The sequence below is a fragment of the Oncorhynchus masou genome, chromosome 12 (genome assembly GCF_036934945.1).
Source record: "Oncorhynchus masou masou isolate Uvic2021 chromosome 12, UVic_Omas_1.1, whole genome shotgun sequence".
Classification (NCBI taxonomy): Eukaryota; Metazoa; Chordata; class Actinopteri; order Salmoniformes; family Salmonidae; genus Oncorhynchus; species Oncorhynchus masou.
In genome coordinates this window covers 23,253,181-23,276,230 of record NC_088223.1, presented here as the reverse complement: position 1 = coordinate 23,276,230, position 23,050 = coordinate 23,253,181, and the positions used below count along the sequence as shown (strand labels likewise).

General features: G+C 43.5%; 1 protein-coding gene across 1 annotated transcript in view; it reads left to right on the top strand.

Moving 5' to 3' along the window:
- LOC135549699 (zinc finger transcription factor Trps1-like) overlaps nt 1–23,050 on the top strand; it is a 176,641-nt gene that overhangs the window by 6,147 nt on the left and 147,444 nt on the right.

Here is a 23,050-nt window from a genome sequence, read left to right as displayed (position 1 = left end):
CATGTTGTCTATATTTACTTCATGTTGTCTATATTTACTTCATGTTGTCTATATGGACTTAATGTTGTCTATATATTGACTTCATGTTGTCTATATTGACTTAATGTTGTCTATATGGACTTAATGTTGTCTATATATTGACTTCATGTTGTCTATATTGACTTCATGTTGTCTATATTTACTTCATGTTGTCTATATTGACTTCATGTTGTCTATATTGACTTCATGTTGTCTATATTGACTTAATGTTGTCTATATGGACTTAATGTTGTCTATATATTGACTTCATGTTGTCTATATTGACTTCATGTTGTCTATATTTACTTCATGTTGTCTATATTGACTTCATGTTGTCTATATTGACTTCATGTTGTCTATATTGACTTAATGTTGTCTATATGGACTTAATGTTGTCTATATATTGACTTCATGTTGTCTATATTGACTTCATGTTGTCTATATTTACTTCATGTTGTTTATCACTCTTTTTCTCCCTGGGCCACACACATGCTCATGGTTCCCCAGTCGTCTAACATTCTCTGTTCACTCTGCTCTTGTCTATATGGTTCAACTAATCGTTTTTCATCTTATTGTTTGTATTGTCATGATTTCATCCTTTACAAAATGTTACAGGAAGTTGTTGCTACAGTATAAAGTAGGTTTCTACAGTGTTGTTATAGCTTACTCATACCTAACATGTATTCATACTAAGAAACAAAGTTCAGGTTCTTTTGCAGGGTAGGTTGGAGAAAGTTACTGGCAGTACATATAGATAACAGCATTTCAGGGTATTGACTGATGAAACATGAGTGCTGCTTTGCCTTTGCTGTGAATCTGCAGAGGAATAATTAATTATGGAGATGAGCCTAATTAGTGGGTGAACCAACACCTGTCATTTTTCTAAACAGCTCAATTTGTCTTCCATTCAACAGTGTGTCCTTGTGCCTGTCATTAGCCAATGCAGGCACCTTATCACTCCTGATAAGTACAAGTACACTACAGTATTGCAACATTAACATTATTTAATAATTACAATCTTTGGTTTTAATCGCAAGAAGAATTCAGCCATTTAGGCTGTTTATTTACAAATCAAGTATTATGTTATTTTCTGTGCGTTGCACTATTGTACTCACAGACTTTAGTCTTAAGAGTAATAATGCAAAAGCAACAAGCGTAGAAATGAAATAATCTCATTATGTTTGGAAAGTGAACACATAGTTGAGGGTTTGGACCTCTGGACAGTGGCTGAACTCAAATGCCGTATCTCAAAAAGTGTGCCATGGTAGAACATTCTCTCTCTGTCTGGATACGCATATTAAACACTTGATAATGAGCAGCTATTACGAGACATTTTCTTTGTTAACGCTGCAGAAACGCTACAGAAAGGTTTTCTCATGACAGTCTTGCTATTTCAGCAGATTTGTATAATGTTTAACATATGCTATCTTTTCCATCCAGACTACTCAAAACTGAAAATGTCTCTGTACTTAAGAAACACCATTACCTCTGATACAGGAGCCAGTGTTATAATGCGCTTAGCTCAAAGATTTCACTTACTGGGAGGTAGGGAGTGTGTTTCATAGAGACAGCTGAGCTATTGTTAACAACCATGTATTTCACATTTCATTCTCATACTAAACTCAGCCATAGAAAACATAGCCCCTAAGAAAAACAATTACAATATTGCCTATTTTAAATTCTTATTTCAATTTTAATTTACACTAACTATACAAGCCCAACCTTGGTAACTGTTTGTATAAAGTGAGGGGCTTGTAGCTCATTTAGTAGAGTATTACACTTGCAATGCCAGCGTAGTGGGTTTGATTCCCGGGTCCATTCGCAAAATTAATGCACTGTAAGTCGCTTAGGATAAAGGCATCTGCTAAATGTCTTCAATTATATTCTTATAATATTGCATCTAGATGTACTTCTAATTTACGTGACCTAAATGTGGGACATCAGATGTGGGCGAGGTGGATAGAGGATGTTGTTTGACATATGAGCCCATTCAGAGTGCTGAGTGTGAAGCCATCATCCGGATCAATGTCTGTGCTGAGACCTGTTACTTTTCAGATATACAAGTCCAGGTAGTGATATGTTTTAGTAGGCTAATCATTATTTATTTTTTTGTGGGCAGATCAGCTTTAATATTGCAGATAGATTGTAGCTTCCAGCAATGTAATTGTCAGCATCATTTCCAATTCCCCATATATTTATTATGTAAATATATATATATATTAATTAGGCAAATCATTATAATATATCAAATATTCCATTTAGCAGACGCTGTTATCCAAGGCGACCTACACTCATGTTTCTATACATTTGAAGTATTATATGATATTAATGTGATATTAATGACACAAATACTGACTGCAGTTCTAACACACAGGCGATTTTACAGGACCAGTAGTGTGAATACCCAACCACGCTCCGTAACCACACAAATTTTATTCGGAGCTATTCTGAACTCACACAGACAAAAGTTTCACATAAAGAAGATATGCCCTTAACTTGAGAAATGAGCTGTTGTTTTAACTAATTCACCCCTTTTCTGATAAACAGTTTTGTTGGAGGTAAGCAAAAATACTAGGCTCATTAAATGCAGCCTTGATTTTTGTAATCCTTGTGAATTACATGAAGAAATAGGTGAGTCGTCATGCTTCTGCAGGAACAAGCCTTGGTGATATGTGGTGTGCCAACGTGTTTGTAGAAAGCGCTGTGACAAATGATTCTATAAGTGCTTATTTAAAAGTCTAAAGACAAGAACATTTTTCATGGTTTTCCGGTGTCTGTATAAATATTTCTTGTTGGCTTGGTTCTGCTGTTGCTACTCTATGGCACAGCGGGTTTTTTCAGGCCATGTCTGCCAGTTACTGTAGCTCTCTCATGTCCACAGCTTTCTCTTTAACCTAAAGTATATGTTGCCCCATTTCAGTCCATTTGTCCTTCAAGTAATTACATTTTTTTTAAACCCTTAAATTCTTGTTAGGTATAGTCTTTTTTCTACACAGTGCAAGGTAACTGAGCTCTGGATGTCCATGACTCTTTGTTCGAGGCGTACAGTCCTTTTGACCGCTTCTTATTTCCCAGAACAGGATGGAAATCATACATGTATAACTTGAAACATGTAGTGCATCGAAAAGATGCTTATCGTTACGCAGAGCAAGATAATGATCTCTTTGATTGCTGAGTGGAATTGAAACTCTGGTCGGTCGTCTTTTTCACTCTGTCACTTCGCAGCGGTGTTTAACATTACCAAGTGAGGCAATTATGATCAGCAAGAACACTGACTTGTACCCCACATGAGGTTGTGGTTGAAATGAGGTCTTCTGAAAGAAAAGTGCCATTAGAGCTCTAGAAGGGTGGCGTGAACCTGCTCATTAAGGAAGGAAAGTTTGAACGTTGGTGGCTGATTACGCCGTCATCTACCCCTCATTCCTCTGCAACTTATTGCAATAACCCTGAACCCCGCTGAACTAATCTAATTAGTTTGAGAACAAGAAATGATCCTGGATCATTTGCAGAATGCTAGACAAAGGAGCGATTCATTCTCTTGTGGCGTTAAAGAAGAAATGGTTAAGTGCAGGCCTGCCTGTTGTTTTTAGTGGATTATTTCCGCAAGGCCTGCACCATATGGTGGTGGAAAAAAAGGCCCCAAAAGGGGCAAAGAAAAAGGGGGACGGGCGCTACAATGAAGCTGCAAAAACAAAGCGTCTTGAGTCAAAACCCATTAAATTAAAGGGTAATGTCAAATGCACCACACACTCAGAGGTTGATTATTTTAAAAGCCAAGCTGCATTAATCAACCTCTTCATCATCATCTTTGTCAGTTTGAATAATGTTTTTTCTTTGCCCTTTTTTGCATCTAATTGCAGATACAAAAAAAGGACAAAATGATACCGACCACACTGTTCACACATATGAGTCGTCTGGTCAGCATCAGCCCAGGAACAATATTGAGCTGCTAGTCCAGAACTCCACTGTACATTGTTGAGTAATTCTACGTTGCCAGGCTATTGGTGGGGCTCCATTTCAGGTTACCAAGTGACAGAGATTGCATTCCTTCCTTGTCCATAACTACCCAGGATCCTCCAGGATCACCCCCATTGGCCACTACTGGGGTGTCTTGCGGCCAGTAGTAGCCCGATGGGAAAATTTGACTTGTTAAATACTGACCTGGGGCAGTTAAATTTACATGCGTCCCAACCCAAGGCCAGTCTCTTCACTTGCCAAAGCAATTAAGAACCGTGAACGCTCTCTTTCCTGATGGGGTTGCTTTCCCAAACACTCCAAATAATCCACCCTCACCCCCTCCTCTCCACAGAAAGACCAATTCACAAATGTAGGTGTTGCTACAACATCGGGGAAGACGAACATTACGTTTGACTATAGCCTACCTGGTTGAAAAGCCTTTATTTCTTCTTCTAATTGAAGGTTTAGAGGATAGAAACTATTCTGAGTATGCTTGGGCAGTCCACTGTCTGTCTGTCCTCTCCCTTTACGTTAGTGGTTATTATCCAGCAGAGGAGTGTGTATCAGTCAGGAGTCTGAACTCTCCGTTGTCGCTGTTTTCTCAGTGTGTTGTATCACTGTTACTGTCCTTGACAATGGGCCTTAGCTGTGTTTAAGTGCATTGTAGAACTCACAGGGAAGTTTCACAGACTGATGTATACCAGAACTACATTAAAGTAGAACTGATACCGTTTGAACTACTTCGCAGAAATGAAACAAACAGATAATCAGAATATCGCACTAAAATATAACATTTGCAGTTTATGCTTCAAAACAAACTTTATAAGATGTTTTAAAAATAAGTTACATTTGACTGAAAATTCCATTATGTAGAGTAAGGCATTGTGCAGAATTAAATGGATGCAGTCAATGCATGATTAATAGTCTAATAGTTGAATACATTTTGCTATCAGGTTGTAAATCATAGCTAGTTCATTGTTTGCTGCCTCCGCCATTCAGGAGATGAACTGTTTCAGTTTCACTGACCCAATATTTTGAGAGAAGAAAAAGGGCCAGAAGAACGCTACCCGCCCCAATGCATAGTGCCAACTGTAAAGTTTGATGGAGGAGGAATACTGGTCTGGGATGTTTTTCATGGTTCGGCCTAGGCCACTTAGTTCCAGTGAAGGGAAATCTTAACGCAACAGAATACAATGGCATTCTAGATGACTCTGTGCTTCCAACTTTGTGGCAACAGTTCGGGGAAGGACCTTTTCTGTTTCAACATGACAATACCCCCGTGCACGAAGCGAGGTCCATATAGAAATGGTTTGTCTAGATCGGTGTGGAAGAACTTGACTGACCTGCACAGAGCCCTGACCTCAACTCCATCGGACACCTTTCGGCCGCGACCGGGAGATCCATGGGGCGATGCACAATTGGCCTAGCGGCGTCTGGGTTAGGGAGGATTTGGCCGGTAGGGATATCCTTGTCTCATCGCGTACTAGCGACTCCTGTGGCGGGCCGGGCGCAGTGCACGTTAACCAGGTCGTCAGGTGCACAGTGTTTCCTCCGACACGTTGGTGCGGCTGGCTTCCGGGTTGGATGCGCGTTGTGTTAAGAAGCAGTGCGGCTTGGTTGGATTGTGTTTCGGAGGACGCATGGCTTTTGACCTTCGTCTCTCCCGAGCCCGTAAGGGAGTTATAGCGATGAGACAAGATAGTAACTACTAACAATTGGATACCACGAAATTGGGGAGAAAAGGGGGTAAAAATAAAATAAATAAATAAAAATGTTCCAACATCTAGTGGAAAGCCTTCCCAGAAGAGGGGACCAACTCCATATTAATGTCCATAATTTTGAAATTAGATGTTCGACAAACAGGTGTCCACATACTTTTGGCTGTGTAGTATATGTGTTATATTTGAGTTGGTGATGGTTGTTGGCTTTACCATCCTGATAAGGAGTTACAGTACAAAGCTTTCTCGAACTTCATAGTGAAACAAAATAGTTACCAACTTTTATATTTGGATTGTGTATATGACGATGCTCTTTGTGTATCGAAGAAGCTTTGTTCTCCTAATATAGAGCAGACTCTTTTAGTAGTTTACTATTGACTTTCTGGCAGGAAAGGAGACGGTCCCCTTGCCTCGACAGAACCCATATAGAAACCTCTAAGCCCTTCCTCCCTCTAGCCTTTCTCCCTGCCAGAACCCTGCTCTGGTTGCTGTCGGTATCCTGTCATAAGAGACATACGTTTGGTAGCTCAACTCTTTATCTCTCCCACGCTCCACCCCCCTCTCCTCAGCCCTGGTACCGTCCCATAACTCTTCAGGCATTCCTGTGGACCAGACAGAGAGTGGGTCTGCAGCCGTTCCACCAGGCCCACTCAGCACCTATTATGGTCAACGGGCCGTGGTCGCTGTCAGACCCGGCGCGTTTTGATTCACTGTCCGCCCCGTATCTTCCTGCCTGGGACCTCTTTTCACCATGTTCTTAACTTCCCAGATAGGAGATAAAATATCCATAAACAGCACTTGAAAGAAAATGTAAATGTTTATAGACTTCCTGCGAGACTTATCTGATATTGTTCTTATTTATACGTCCAGGAGTTGACTAAAAGTTGCCTGGGACAAGCCAAAACTCAGCTAAAGCCCCTCTTAGTACAGGGAGCCTGGGCTGTGCCAGTGGAGGCTGCGACTGAACAGAAGGTTTAAGTGGACAGTTGGCCCTGTAGACGAGGAGCAAGGCTGTCACTGGGGCTGGAAAGAATTCTGAGATAGTACAAGACATTCTCTTCTTCCAGTCCACCCCCAGCCTAATGCAATGCACCCTCAGCCCCAGTCCCAGCCTTAAATGACCAGCACACTCTCTTATCTTGATAACGAGCTGAGTGTGGAGCTTTGTGAAACATGGCTGAGTTCAGTGTGTGTGTACACTGTTCAGGGTGGGCTGCCTGGTGGTTTTATCAGACTCCGATCTGCTTTTAAGGGAATTTGCTTACAGTGGAGTGTGAAGAGGGTGCTGACAGGACGGTGTCAGCGTTTGCTTTCCCCCATCATACAGTACACATAGCCCCTGGTGAGAGAAGGTCTTTCCCCCAGCATACAGTACACATAGCCCCTGGTGAGAGAAGGTCTTTCCCCCAGCATATAGTACACATAGCCCCTGGTGAGAGAAGGTCTTTCCCCCATCATACAGTACACATAGCCCCTGGTGAGAGAAGGTCTTTCCCCCAGCATACAGTACACATAGCCCCTGGTGAGAGAAGGTCTTTCCCCCAGCATACAGTACACATAGCCCCTGGTGAGAGAAGGTCTTTCCCCCAGCATATAGTACACATAGCCCCTGGTGAGAGAAGGTCTTTCCCCCAGCATACAGTACACATAGCCCCTGGTGAGAGAAGGTCTTTCCCCCATCATACAGTACACATAGCCCCTGGTGAGAGAAGGTCTTTCCCCCATCATACAGTACACATAGCCCCTGGTGAGAGAAGGTCTTTCCCCCATCATACAGTACACAGAGCCCCTGGTGAGAGAAGGTCTTTCCCCCATCATACAGTACACAGAGCCCCTGGTGAGAGAAGGTCTTTCCCCCAGTATACAGTACACAGAGCCCCTGGTGAGAGAAGGTCTTTCCCCCAGCATACAGTACACATAGCCCCTGGTGAGAGAAGGTCTTTCCCCCAGCATACAGTACACATAGCCCCTGGTGAGAGAAGGTCTTTCCCCCAGCATACAGTACACATAGCCCCTGGTGAGAGAAGGTCTTTCCCCCATCATACAGTACACATAGCCCCTGGTGAGAGAAGGTCTTTCCCCCAGCATACAGTACACATAGCCCCTGGTGAGAGAAGGTCTTTCCCCCAGCATACAGTACACATAGCCCCTGGTGAGAGAAGGTCTTTCCCCTAGTACACAAAGCCCTTGTTGAGAGAAGGTCTTTCCCCTAGTACACAGAGCTCTTGTTGAGAGAAGGTCTTTCCCCTAGTACACAGAGCTCTTGTTGAGAGAAGGTCTTTCCCCTAGTACACAGAGCTCTTGTTGAGAGAAGGTCTTTCCCCTAGTACACAGAGCTCTTGTTGAGAGAAGGTCTTTCCCCCAGTACACAGAGCTCTTGTTGAGAGAAGGTCTTTCCCCTAGTACACAGAGCTCTTGTTGAGAGAAGGTCTTTCCCCCAGAACACATAGCCCTTGTTGAGAGAAGGTCTTTCCCCTAGTACACAGAGCTCTTGTTGAGAGAAGGTCTTTCCCCCAGTACACAGAGCCCTTGTTGAGAGAAGGTCTTTCCCCTAGTACACAGAGCTCTTGTTGAGAGAAGGTCTTTCCCCTAGTACACAGAGCCCCTGGGAGCAGGGCCGCTAACTGCTGCATGGAGAGAGGCTGGGAGGAGGGCAACTAACTGCTCCATGGAGAGATGCTGGGAGGAGGGCAGCTAACTGCTCCGTGGAGAGAGGAGGGGAAGAGGGCAGCTAACTGCTCCGGGGATAGAGAATGGATGGGAGGAGGGCAGCTAACTACTCTGTGGAGAGAGGATGGAAGGAGGGCAGCTAACTGCTTCATGGAGAGAGGCTAGGAGGAGGGCAGCTAACTGCTTCATGGAGAGAGGCTAGGAGGAGGGCAGCTAACTGCTTCATGGAGGAGGGCAGCTAACTGCTTCATGGAGAGAGGCTAGGAGGAGGGCAGCTAACTGCTTCATGGAGGAGGGCAGCTAACTGCTTCATGGAGAGAGGCTAGGAGGAGGGCAGCTAACTGCTTCATGGAGAGAGGCTAGGAGGAGGGCAGCTAACTGCTTCATGGAGAGAGGCTAGGAGGAGGGCAGCTAACTGCTTCATGGAGGAGGGCAGCTTACTGCTTCATGGAGAGAGGCTAGGAGGAGGGCAGCTTACTGCTTCATGGAGAGAGGCTAGGAGGAGGGCAGCTAACTGCTTCATGGAGAGAGGCTAGGAGGAGGGCAGCTAACTGCTTCATGGAGAGAGGCTGGGAGGAGGGCAGCTAACTGCTTCATGGAGAGAGGCTGGGAGGAGGGCAGCTAACTGCTTCATGGAGAGAGGCTGGGAGGAGGGCAGCTAACTGCTTCATGGAGAGAGGCTGGGAGGAGGGCAGCTAACTGCTTCATGGAGAGAGGCTAGGAGGAGGGCAGCTAACTGCTTCATGGAGAGAGGCTAGGAGGAGGGCAGCTAACTGCTTCATGGAGAGAGGCTAGGAGGAGGGCAGCTTACTGCTTCATGGAGAGAGGCTAGGAGGAGGGCAGCTAACTGCTTCATGGAGAGAGGCTAGGAGGAGGGCAGCTAACTGCTTCATGGAGGAGGGCAGCTAACTGCTTCATGGAGAGAGGCTAGGAGGAGGGCAGCTAACTGCTTCATGGAGAGAGGCTGGGAGGAGGGCAGCTAACTGCTTCATGGAGAGAGGCTGGGAGGAGGGCAGCTAACTGCTTCATGGAGAGAGGCTAGGAGGAGGGCAGCTAACTGCTTCATGGAGGAGGGCAGCTAACTGCTTCATGGAGAGAGGCTAGGAGGAGGGCAGCTAACTGCTTCATGGAGGAGGGCAGCTAACTGCTTCATGGAGAGAGGCTAGGAGGAGGGCAGCTAACTGCTTCATGGAGAGAGGCTAGGAGGAGGGCAGCTAACTGCTTCATGGAGGAGGGCAGCTAACTGCTTCATGGAGAGAGGCTAGGAGGAGGGCAGCTAACTGCTTCATGGAGGAGGGCAGCTAACTGCTTCATGGAGAGAGGCTAGGAGGAGGGCAGCTAACTGCTTCATGGAGAGAGGCTAGGAGGAGGGCAGCTAACTGCTTCATGGAGAGAGGCTAGGAGGAGGGCAGCTAACTGCTTCATGGAGGAGGGCAGCTTACTGCTTCATGGAGAGAGGCTAGGAGGAGGGCAGCTTACTGCTTCATGGAGAGAGGCTAGGAGGAGGGCAGCTAACTGCTTCATGGAGAGAGGCTAGGAGGAGGGCAGCTAACTGCTTCATGGAGAGAGGCTGGGAGGAGGGCAGCTAACTGCTTCATGGAGAGAGGCTGGGAGGAGGGCAGCTAACTGCTTCATGGAGAGAGGCTGGGAGGAGGGCAGCTAACTGCTTCATGGAGAGAGGCTGGGAGGAGGGCAGCTAACTGCTTCATGGAGAGAGGCTAGGAGGAGGGCAGCTAACTGCTTCATGGAGAGAGGCTAGGAGGAGGGCAGCTAACTGCTTCATGGAGAGAGGCTAGGAGGAGGGCAGCTTACTGCTTCATGGAGAGAGGCTAGGAGGAGGGCAGCTAACTGCTTCATGGAGAGAGGCTAGGAGGAGGGCAGCTAACTGCTTCATGGAGGAGGGCAGCTAACTGCTTCATGGAGAGAGGCTAGGAGGAGGGCAGCTAACTGCTTCATGGAGAGAGGCTGGGAGGAGGGCAGCTAACTGCTTCATGGAGAGAGGCTGGGAGGAGGGCAGCTAACTGCTTCATGGAGAGAGGCTGGGAGGAGGGCAGCTAACTGCTTCATGGAGAGAGGCTGGGAGGAGGGCAGCTAACTGCTTCATGGAGAGAGGCTGGGAGGAGGGCAGCTAACTACTGCATGGAGAGAGGCTGGGATGAGGGCAGCTAACTACTGCATGGAGAGAGGCTAGGAGGAGGGCAGCTAACTGCTTCATGGAGAGAGGCTAGGATGAGGGCAGCTAACTGCTTCATGGAGGAGGGCAGCTAACTGCTTCATGGAGAGAGGCTGGGAGGAGGGCAGCTAACTGCTTCATGGAGAGAGGCTAGGAGGAGGGCAGCTAACTACTGCATGGAGAGAGGCTGGGATGAGGGCAGCTAACTACTGCATGGAGAGAGGCTGGGAGGGGGGCAGCTAACTACTGCATGGAGAGAGGCTGGGATGAGGGCAGCTAACTACTGCATGGAGAGAGGCTGGGATGAGGGCAGCTAACTACTGCATGGAGAGAGGCTGGGATGAGGGCAGCTCTTAAAAGCTCAATGTGTGGGTGGCAGGAGATCACTTTTATGGTGCTGCCGCTCCTCTCATATTGATGAGTCAGTGCTAGCCCTGAGCCTAGAGAAAGGAGAGAAAGAGAGAATGAGGGAAAAGATCAGGGTGTTGAGACTCACTCTGAGTGGGCGAACACAAACACACACACACACTTGTATACGTCAGCTTATGATTCTATTATTATGACTGCAACCCCTATAAATTCCACACCCCAGACACTGGGGCTGGGAATTGCCAGGGACCTCACGATGTGATATTATCACGATACTTAGGTGCCGATACAATATGTATTGCGATTATAAAGGTCACACTTTATTTGGATAGTCCATCTGTAGATGTGCTACAGATGGTCATAATATCAACAAACTATATGTTGATAAGCAACTGACAATTTGTTGATGAGCAACTACTTGCTAAGATTACAGTTAGGGTAAGGTTTAGAATAAGGGTCAGGGTTAAGGTTAGGGATAGTGTAAGGGTTAAGTTTAGGGTTATGGTTAGTAGATACGTAGTTGAAATGAGTATCTGCAGAAGGACAATCCAAATAAATTGTTACCCATTTTGATACTGTGAATTCATTGCGTTTTGATGTTCCAAACATATTGCTCACCATATATATGTTTACAGCAGAGGGACAAGAGAGAGCCATGAGAAAACTAGTTTAAAACTAATCAGTCATGGAAATAAAAGTGCTGAAAACAAATTGGCTCCCTATTTTAAAAGAAGATGGAGAACAAGCTATGAAGGAAAAGTACTGGAGTTTTGGTGAGATTTTGCGATATTATAAACAATTATTTGTATTAATAATATACAGATAAGTAACTATATTGATTTTTTCCCCCATCACTACCAGACACCAGTGTGTAGACAAGCAAATCATTTTGTAATGTCAGAAGAGATTGTGTTTTAAACCACATGCAAATCTAAACAGACCTCAGTATTTTGAAGGGGTCCGTCTTTATGTCTCCTGTGTTCCTAGTAAGGTTACAGTACATTCGGAAAGTATTCAGACCTCTTGACTTTTTCCACATTTTGTTACGTTACCGCCTTATTCTAAAATGGATTAAATAAATGTTTTTCCTCATCAATATACACACAATACCCCGTAATGACAAAGAGAAAACAGGTTTTTAGAAGTGTTTGCAAATGTATATATTTAAAAAAAACAGAAATACCTTATTTACATAAGTATTCAGACCGTTTGCTATGAGACTCGAAATTGAGAACAGGTGCATCCTGCTTCCATTGATCATCCTTGAGATCTTTCTACAACTTGATTGGAGACCACCTGACCAAACTGAGCAATCGGGGGAGAAGGGCCTTGGTCAGGGAAGAACCCAGTGGTCATTCTGACAGAGCTCCAGAGTTCCTCTGTAGAGATGGGAGAACCTTCCAGAAAGACAACGATCTCTGCAGCGCTTTATTAATCAGGCCTTTATGGTAGAGTTGCCAGAGAGAAGCCATTCCTCTGTAAAAGGCACAACAGCCCCCAAAAGGCACCTAAAGAATCTCAGATCATGAGAAACATGATTCTCTGGTCTGATGAAATCAAGATGGAACTCTTTGGCCTGATTGCCAAGCGTCACATCTGGAGGAAACCTGGCACCATCCCTACGGTGAAGCATGGTGGTGGCAGCATGATGCTGTAGGGATGTTATTCAGTGGCAGGGACTGGGAGACTAGTCAGGATCGAGGGAAAGATGAACGGAACAAAGTACAGAGAGATCCTTGATGAAAACCTTCTCCTAAGCGCTCAGGGCCTTTGACTGGGGCGAAGGTTCCTCATCCAACAGAACAATGACCCTAAGCACACAGCCAAGACAACGCATGAGTGGCTTCGGGACAAGTCTCTGAATGTCGTAGTGGAGAGGTAGTAAGTGTTAAATTCCTCGGTGTACACATCACAGACAAACTGAATTGGTCCACCCACACAGACAGCGTTGTGAAGAAGGCGCAGCAGCGCCTCTTCAATCTCAGGAGGCTGAAGAAATTTGGCTTGTCACCAAAAGCACTCACAAACTTCTACAGATGCACGATCGAGAGCATCCTGTCGGACTGTATCACTGCCTGGTACGGCAACAACCGTAAGGCTCTCCAGAGGGTAGTGAGGTCTGCACAACGCATCACCGGCGGCAAACTACCTGCCTTCCAGGACACCTACACCACCCGATGTAACAGGAAGGCCATAAAGATCATCAAGGACAACAACCACCCGAGCCACTGCCTGTTCACCCCGCTATGATCCAGAAGGCGAGGTCCGTACAGGTGCATCAAAGCAGGGACCGAGAGACTGAAAAACAGCTTCTATCTCAAGGCCATCAGACTGTTAAACAGCCACCACTAAAATTGAGTGGCTGCTGCCAACATACTGATTCAACTCCAGCCACTTTAGTAATGGGAATTGATGTAAAAATGTATCACTAGCCACTTAATATATGCCACTTAATATAATGTTTACATACCCTACATTACTCATCTCATATGTATATGTATATACTGTACTCTATATCATCTACTGCATCTTGCCATCTTTATGTAATACATGTATCACTAGCCACTTTAAACTATGCCACTTTATGTTTACATACCCTACATTACTCATCTCATATGTATATGTATATACTGTACTCTATACCATCTACTGCATCTTGCCTATGCCGTTCTGTACCATCACTCATTCATATATCTTTATGTAAATATTCTTTATCCCTTTACACTTGTGTGTATAAGGTAGTAGTTGTGGAATTGTTAGGTTAGATTACTCGTTGGTTATTACTGCATTGTCTGAACTAGAAGCACAAGCTTTTCGCTACACTCGCATTAACATCTGCTAACCATGTGTATGTGACAATTACAATTTGATTTGATTTGATGTCCTTGAGTGGCCCAACTTGAACCTGATCGAAAAACTAGCTGTGCAGCAATGTTTTCCATCCAACCTGATCGAGCTTGAGAGGATCTGCAAAGAAGATTGGGAGAAACTCCCCAAATACAGGTGTGCCAAGCTTGTAGCTTCATACCCAAGAAGACTCAAGGCTGTATTCACTGCTAAAGGAGCTTCAACAAAGTACTGAGTAAAGGGTCTTCTGAATACTTATGTAAATGTAGTATTTCTTTATTTTGTTTTTTATAAATGAGCAAAAAACATTTTTGTCATTAAGTGGTATTGTGTGTAGATTGACGAGGGGAAAAAACAATGTAATCCATTTTAGAATAAGGCTGAAACGTAGCAAAATGTGGAAAAGGTCAAGCAGTCGGAATACTTTCAGAATGCACTGTATCTCTTCGGGACATCAGCCCTCAGGGTCCAGCTCACCAGCTCAGCTGTTTTGGAGGATAGGTTAGCTGGAAATGGGAGTCAGGTGTAAGAGGAAAGGGAATCTACAGAGTAGCCAATGAGCACAGTAAGGTCCTCCCTTCCTCCTATTCATTTTCTCTGGTATGAATGGTAGGGTGTAATATTTGCAGATGAGGTTCACTTGGTGCTTCGGTCATCATCCATTCAGACCGCAGAGCTGATGTGTACTTTGTACAGTCACAGGCATGTCTGTCTCTGTCTGCCCACCTGTTTGTTACTGGACTATGGTACTACAGCCTGCCTTGAGTCCAAACTTAAAATGTATGTTCAAATTTCATCACATTTTCATCTGCACCTTTATGTCAAGTATCTAATTAAGGTCCTTGTGGGCCTTTTGTTGACCTCCTGCTTTGAGGTCGCCACTACGGAATCATTTCATTGCAAGAACTCTTGATCTTTCGAGCTGGGCTATACATAGGTCATAACTAGCTAGAGCTTGTCATGCTTGGGGTGTCAGACGAATCTTAGTCGATGGTATGCTTATAGTTCACTGGGTGTGGTAGAGTCGTTTGATTTGGCTTGACTAAAGCCACTCAAGGTTACGCCTCATTACAGTAGGATAATCTTTGAACAAAGCAAATAGAAATGTCTTGATGAAGCAGTTCAGTAGCCACCTCTTTGCTGATATGAAGGTTAATCATGGTGATGAGTTGTTTGTTTTCTTTAGATGGCTTATCTTATTCAGTAACAATGTCATGATTGTGATGTGACATCAACATCTGTCTGATTCAGACCTGTGTGAACCAGATTCAAACACATACTTTCCCAAACGCACTACAGTAACTCCATTCATATCGCCAGAACAGAATGTGTTTTGATGCTCAATACGTGGCCTACACTTCGCCCACGATTTGTATTGATTGAGTGTGAAGTGAACTGCCCACCCACCTCACATACAGATCAACAGACAAGAAGACACAGTCACAAAGCCAAAGCAAATATGAGAGAATAAAGCTTATATAATTGATTTAACTTTATGAAACACATAATGGAATACAAGACTACTGTCTGTCATGCATGTTCAAACTAGGGCTAGTTCCCTTAGGGGTATGGAAGGGTCTCTGAACATATGACAGGGTCTGGAACTATGCTCAGAGTCGGTATTTACGTCATCGGAAGGAATTCCCCTCGACCACTCCCACAAATTGGCCAAACTATCACGTATACTCCCTCTCCAGTCTCTAGGTCATCAGGTTGCTGATTATCCCACACACCTGTCACCATTGTCTCACACGATTATCCCACACACCTGTCACCATCGTCACGCGCACCTGCGCGACACTCACCTGGACTCCATCCGCTCCTTGAATATCTTCCCTTTATCGGTCACTCCCCTTGGTTCTTTCCTCAGGTGTTATTGACTCTGTTTCAATGTCGGTGCGTTGTTTGTGGTTCGTGTTCATTGTTTCATTTATTAATTAAAACCCCGACTCTCAGCGCACTCGTTACAAAAAAAAACATTCTTTCCCTTTCCCATTCTCTCCCATTGTAAAAGAGACAACTTTGTCGTTGATGTTTTGCTATGTGTGTGTGTGGAAAACATTTCAACACAAGTAAGACATTTAACTAGTTTAGTATAGTCTGTTTGTATCTCCGCTCACTACTTGTAGCTGTACAGTCCATTTGTTTGTGTTGTTGGTCTTGGCTAGCATAATGTTCTGGTTGGTAGATAGCTAGCACTCACTCACATTGCTGCTAGCACTATCATGAAAAGGGGCATGAGGGAAGCCCCACAATATTATGTTTTTCTTAGTGAGAATGCTCAGGAGCAGGCAATGTTGCAAAGTAATCTGCCTAGTTAAATAATGGTTCAATAAAAATACATGTTGAACTATGACAGAGATGGCATCATAACAGGGTCTGGAACAATGGGAGAGATGGCATCATAATAGGGTCTGGAACAATGGGAGAGATGGCATCATAACAGGGTCTGGAACAATGGGAGAGATGGCATCATAACAGGGTCTGGAACAATGGGAGAGATGGCGTCATAATAGGGTCTGGAACAATGGGAGAGATGGCATCATAACAGGGTCTGGAACAATGGGAGAGATGGCATCATAACAGGGTCTGGAACAATGGGAGAGATGGCATCATAACAGGGTCTGGAACAATGGGAGAGATGGCATCATAACAGGGTCTGGAACAATGGGAGAGATGGCGTCATAATAGGGTCTGGAACAATGGGAGAGATGGCATCATAATAGGGTCTGGAACAATGGGAGAGATGGCATCATAATAGGGTTTGGAACAATGGGAGAGATGGCATCATAACAGGGTCTGGAACAATGGGAGAGATGGCATCATAATAGGGTCTGGAACAATGGGAGAGATGGCATCATAACAGGGTCTGGAAGAATGGGAGAGATGGCATCATAACAGGGTCTGGAAGAATGGGAGAGATGGCATCATAACAGGGTCTGGAACAATGGGAGAGATGGCATCATAACAGGGTCTGGAACAATGGGAGAGATGGTATCATAACAGGGTCTGGAACAATGGGAGAGATGGCATCATAACAGGGTCTGGAACAATGGGAGAGATGGCGTCATAATAGGGTCTGGAACAATGGGAGAGATGGCATCATAACAGGGTCTGGAACAATGGGAGAGATGGCATCATAACAGGGTCTGGAACAATGGGAGAGATGGCATCATAACAGGGTCTGGAACAATGGGAGAGATGGCATCATAATAGGGTTTGGAACAATGGGAGAGATGGCATCATAACAGGGTCTGGAACAATGGGAGAGATGGCATCATAACAGGGTCTGGAACAATGGGAGAGATGGCATCATAATAGGGTTTGGAACAATGGGAGAGATGGCATCATAACAGGGTCTGGAACAATGGGAGAGATGGCATCATAACAGGGTCTGGAACAATGGGAGAGATGGCATCATAACAGGGTCTGGAAGAATGGGAGAGATGGCATCATAATAGGGAAACCCTCAGGAGAATAATTGCATATTTCTTATGAGTACAATTTATAGAGTCAGCCAATGGGGTTCAGATTAGCTGTGGTTCCCTCCAACCTTATCTTTCCTCACACTTTGTCACCATTCATATCCACTGCTCCAGAGCAATGATCCTTTGGGTATGAGTGGGAAACATCCCCCAGATGATCTACTTGGGAAGTTTTCCACAATAACATTTTTCTTCATATACTTTAAGGCTCATCTTCATGCTGTGTGCTTTCTGTTGATGTTTTCTCTTCTCCCTTGTGCAATATTCAATTAGACACTCATCCATATAATATATTTATGTTTTTTCCTCGCTGTGCCTCTCCTTTTTTAATTCATCTGTTTTTGAATGCGAGCTAGGCTACATGATGGATGGGAATACAAAGGTGCATGTTAATGTTACAATGGAAAGTTGTCCTCTAGCTTGTATTTTTCCTATGTTGTGGAACTGTAAAATGCTCTAGCCTAGAGATAGTGTAGCATGTGCTTAGCATGGATCAATTGACTATTTTCTGGAAGAGCAGTAATGATATTAGCAAAGAAAGATTAGACCAAAGTTTAGATCAAATCAAATGTATTTATAAAGCCCTTCTTACATCAGCTGATATCTCAAGGTGCTGTGCAGAAACCCAGCCTAAAACCCCAAACAGCAAGCAATGTGCTGAACAGAAATCCAGCCTAAAACCCCAAACAGCAATGCAGGTGTAGAAGCACGGTGGCCAGGAAAAACTCCCTAGAAAGGCCAGAACCTAAGAAGAAACCTAGAGAGGAACCAGGCTATGAGGGGTGGCCAGTCCTCTTCTGGCTGTGCCAGGTGGAGATTATAACAGAACATGGCCAAGATGTTCAAATGTTCACAGATGACCAGCATGGTCAAATAATAATAGAGAGTGCTAATGCCAGATTGTTTATTTTATAATAAAATAATTTGTAGTTCTCAACAACAAAATATGCAATTCACAGTTATAGTATTTCACAATGAATAAATTCAGTGTTCAAATAATCTATGGATCTATTTCAATACCAGGTCAAATCGGTTCTACTTTCTATATTATCAATTATCACCAGTAAAGTTCAATTCACAAAACAAAATTAAATTCAAATACACATTCAATATATCACAGTCCCACCACATAACATGGGGTGATCAGTCCAAACAAGAATAGAGAATAGTGTACTTAAGCATCCTCCAAGAAAAGTTCCTCTTGAAGAGAAACCTTCAGATGTCTTTTTTCTTCTGCATGCAATAGAAGATGTCGATCTCTCTGGGTAGGAACACCATTCAAGAAGACTCAAAAACCTGCCATGCATGTTGAATAAGCAGGCAAAAACGTACTCATGTATACTTTGGAATAGTAACCCAATAGTGAAAGATAAGTATATAAAAAGCTCACATGTGTTGTCCAACAGTGTCTATGCTATCTCTTATAAAAATAAAAGAGTACCTCAAATAGTAGACTTACACGTTACGTAACAAATAAGTGCACAAATAGCATAAACTGCTCTTAAAACGGTTTCTCTACACAACATGTGCGTCTCAAAAAGATACCATGAAATGGCATCTGTCATAGCAGCAGCTTATGCAGGCTATGTACTGTACCATTCAGTGTGTCACTCAACTAACAACTAACGTTGAACAAAGTACAAAACAGTAAACAGTTGACTCTTGTACAACAAAATATATTACTGACACCAAATGCATTCGTTTGATACAATATTGTTCACATGGAAAAAGTATAATTACTTCTACAAGTTTACTTAACAATTAGCATAAATGGCCCAATTTACATTCACTAACATATAGAAAGTTAGCCTTGGCCCGCTAACAAGGCGCTAATACAACAGCTTAATTCATTAAATATAAAAGTCATCAAGTAAATGGTCCACAAACGCATTCCATCGCTTCTCAAGACGATGTGATGAATGGACCAGCAAATGTGAGCGTTTCTCTGAAGATATATCTAGGTTTTACTCGTTATTTCTAGATTTAGCTCTGTTTTCTGACTTCACAACAAGAGAAAGTTTGCCATAAAATGGCGCTACCGCTAGAAAGCTTGCTCGAGATTGCAACGATTGAACTGTCAATCAAATGCGGGACCTAAAGGATTTGCACACGTTTGATTGACTGATAGTATACTTGGTTGTTTCTCCCACTGGCACTTAAAATTTGTGGAAAATTTGAGCTGGCTCAAATGGAATTCTTAAATTCTAGCTGGGTCGAGGGAAACCCAGGCCAGCGCATCCCAATTTCACAACTGGTGCCAGCTAGATTAGAATTCTTGCTGGTGACGCCGTTACAAAACAACCACCAAGCTGATCGCGGCTGGATGCTGACACAATGTTAGCTAGCCCATCTGGGCTTGTTGCTGTTAGCTAGCGCAAGGATAAGCAGTACTACAGTAGTCAGACATGACACGAATTACCACCACAGATATTTATTATAAACAATCCAGTATTAGCACTCTCTCAACTTTATCATGGTCTCTGTTCTAATCCTTCTATGCCTATATCATTACTGATCTTCCCAAATATAGTCCATTGACCAGTTGCATTGTTAAGCATTGGAACACTAACAATGTAACTGCATCGCTTGCTGTTTGGGGTTTTAGGCTGGGTTTCTGTATAGCACTTTGTGACATCTGCTGATGTGAAAAGGGCTTTATAAATACATTTGATTGATTGATTGATTTTTGCACTACACAAACTTTTGTGAGAAAATTCAGCCCTCAAATGCTAGCTACCCAATGTTAGCTAGCTAGCGAATGTCAGCAAGCTAAATACATGGCTCTGACGGGCACTGACTGACGGGCACTGGCAGGAGTATGGGGCTGGCACTGGCAGGAGTATATGGTAACCTTTGTTACAGCATGGTGAGGTTGAATTAAATTCTTCAACATCTTGCTAGCTAGCTAGCAACATTAGCGTAGCCAGCTGCAGTCAGATATTGTCTACTTAGCAACATGACAACAACATTTCTCATTTCTGGAGGCACTGGAAATGCAATTTGAGCTAGCCCACCAAGGCCAGCCCAACCTGGGTTGACTTCAAAGTGCCAATCGAAACGGTTGACCTGGGTTACAATAGGGTTGTGAGAATGCTACAGGCGATATAAGAGGGAAAACTTTTCCAGACTTCACTACAATCAGAAAAAATGTCTAGAAGTGCTTAGTAGGGTTGGGCGGTATCCAGATTTCCATACTTTCCTACCGTGCCTGTGCATTCCCAGGATATACGGGATTACCGGTAGTGCACAGAAGGGGCACCTTTTTTTTCAAACATAAAAAAAGCCCCAAAAAAGTAACAAAAAATGCGAACAACTACTGAGGAATTCTCATAGAGGATGATAGGTAAATGCTAACGAGCACATGCAAGCATTTACTCTTAGTACAGACAACCCAGCTCATAAATGAATTCCATTATCTCAAAATCAGTTTGCAGCACTCACAAAACAAATATTATCTTCATCCAGGAGGGGATTGTCTCTGCTGCTCTTACCAAGAAGCTTGATCTTGCAAGCTAATATTATCCACTTAGCTAACATTAGCAAGTTAGCAAAACTCAGCTGGAGAGAATTTATTTGGCACATCTTAGATAGATAGTTAACTTAATAGTTATAAGATATATAGCTGAATTTCATACAAGTGTAACTTTCCCATTGAGCTTCTTAGTAAACAAACACACATGACTGGCTGAAACTGCTGTTTAGGGAAACGAGTACCGGTAAGCTTCATAATGAAAAAGCTTCATAATGAAAAATTATCTAATGGGTGAAATGATGAATGTGATCTGCTTTATCTGTAACCTAGTGCACAAGTTGACTGCAGGTATTTATTTAAAAAGTACTAATATTCAAAACGTCACTTACCAGAATGCTAACAAAATCCTAACAAGTACTAAGAAATATTCATAGAGAACGCAAACTAAATGCTAAAGAGCACATTACAAAAATTTTGCACAGTTTGTACAAGTATACTAGTAACTCAAAAAGCACAAAACTAATATTTGCCAGAGAGGCTCTTGATCCAAAAGGGGATCAAATAAATCAAATCAAATTTTATTGGTCACATACACATGGTTAGCAGATATTATTGCGAGTGTAGCGAAATGCTTGTAAGATTCTTTGCTGTTACCAAGCGAATGCTTGATTTTGGAACAAGCTAACCACTTACCTAGATAGCTAACTAGCTACTAAATTAGCAAACCAAATGCACAACGGCAGAGCATTTAGCAGATTTTAAACAGCTAGAAAACATTTAGTTGTGAATTCCATACTGTAATTTGATCACCTGGCACATGCTGCATGACAGTGAGTGACTCACAAGGCTCCAGCCTCTTATAGTTGTGTGCTTGTAAACAAACACCACGTGACATGTGATTGGGGACTACCCTAAGATACATAATAATATGACAGGTAAAATTAAGAATGCAATGTTCTTTAAATCAAATCAAATCCAATTTTATTTGTCACATACACATGGTTAGCTTTATCTCCTAACGTTTTGCACAAGTTGACTGCAGGTACTGTAGGTAGGTACAAATATTCAAATCTATTAAAAAACGTAAAATATATACTTTCAATGTTATTGACGGTATTAAGCGGTATTGAGAAACCGTCCTGTGGCATTGTCCAAATACCCCGTTATATGGTATACATGCTATACCGTCCAAGCCTAGTGTTAAGAAAATACAACATTCTATTATCTGCTTACTGAGAACTGCACCTGGTTACCCCCTCTCAATGGCATGTGACAAAGCCCAATGTTTTTCCCAGATGTTCTCAACTATTCCAGTCTGCCTATCCTCACCCTAACCTCAGCTGTAGCCTTTGTTTTTCACTCAAGTGTGATTTGCAAGAGTACTTGAAGTCCTATTACTCGGCATAAAATGGATGCATCGTAGACAATGGAGGTGGATGATTTCTGGTGTCGCAACGACATGCGACTTCTCTCAGAGGGGAAATGTGTCTGAGGCTGTGGTTTACACTCAGTTTCACACTGTAGCTGAAGCTGCAACGGCTCAGCTTTGTTCTGACTGGTTGGAAAATCATTACTTTGGTGTTGGTAGGAAGGCTAGAGCGCAAGTGTGATTTTACCTCCAGTGAGTTATCTTCGGGTGAATCTGAAACGTTTCGCAATGACATTTTACAATGATTTTTGTGCAGTTGGATTTTTGTGCAATTCTCCACTCTTTCGACGACTTTGTACGGTGGGAGCCAAATAATCTACAAAGACATTCTCTACAGAGACGTTCCGCAGATTTTCTGAAATGATCTCTTGAGGATGTGTGATTTTGTGTTAAATACGATAATTTGGCACAGTCCTCATATCCTTCTGGGTAGGACGTTGGAAAGAGAGAGAGTGGCAACTGGCAATCATAAAAAGCTCATAACCATTTAAATCATCAAGTAGGACAGAGGAAATTAAATGGGCAGGCCTGCCTTAAGGCGCTCTTAACTGTCTGAAAGTCCTTCACAGGAAAGTTCAAAAGCATCACTGGGCCAGAGCACATCTGCTGGCCTATAAACGTATGTGTGAGAAAGAATCAGCCTCCCACCAACACTATACTGCACTGTACACACGCGCATGCACGCAGAGGAAAAAGAGGGTTCACAAGCAGAAGGGATTTAATCACACCGCAAACCCTGTTAACAGAAGTATTGAGCAATGTGCCAGCATGCCTGTGCCTTTCCTGTTGCTAAATGCTGTATATTTTTAGTAGTGCATAGCCTTGGGGGTTGTTTGATCAGTTGGCTTTCCACTCACGGCCTGAGAGAGGAATGACTGTGCCCTCCTTACTGACAGACGAGAGGCAAAGCCT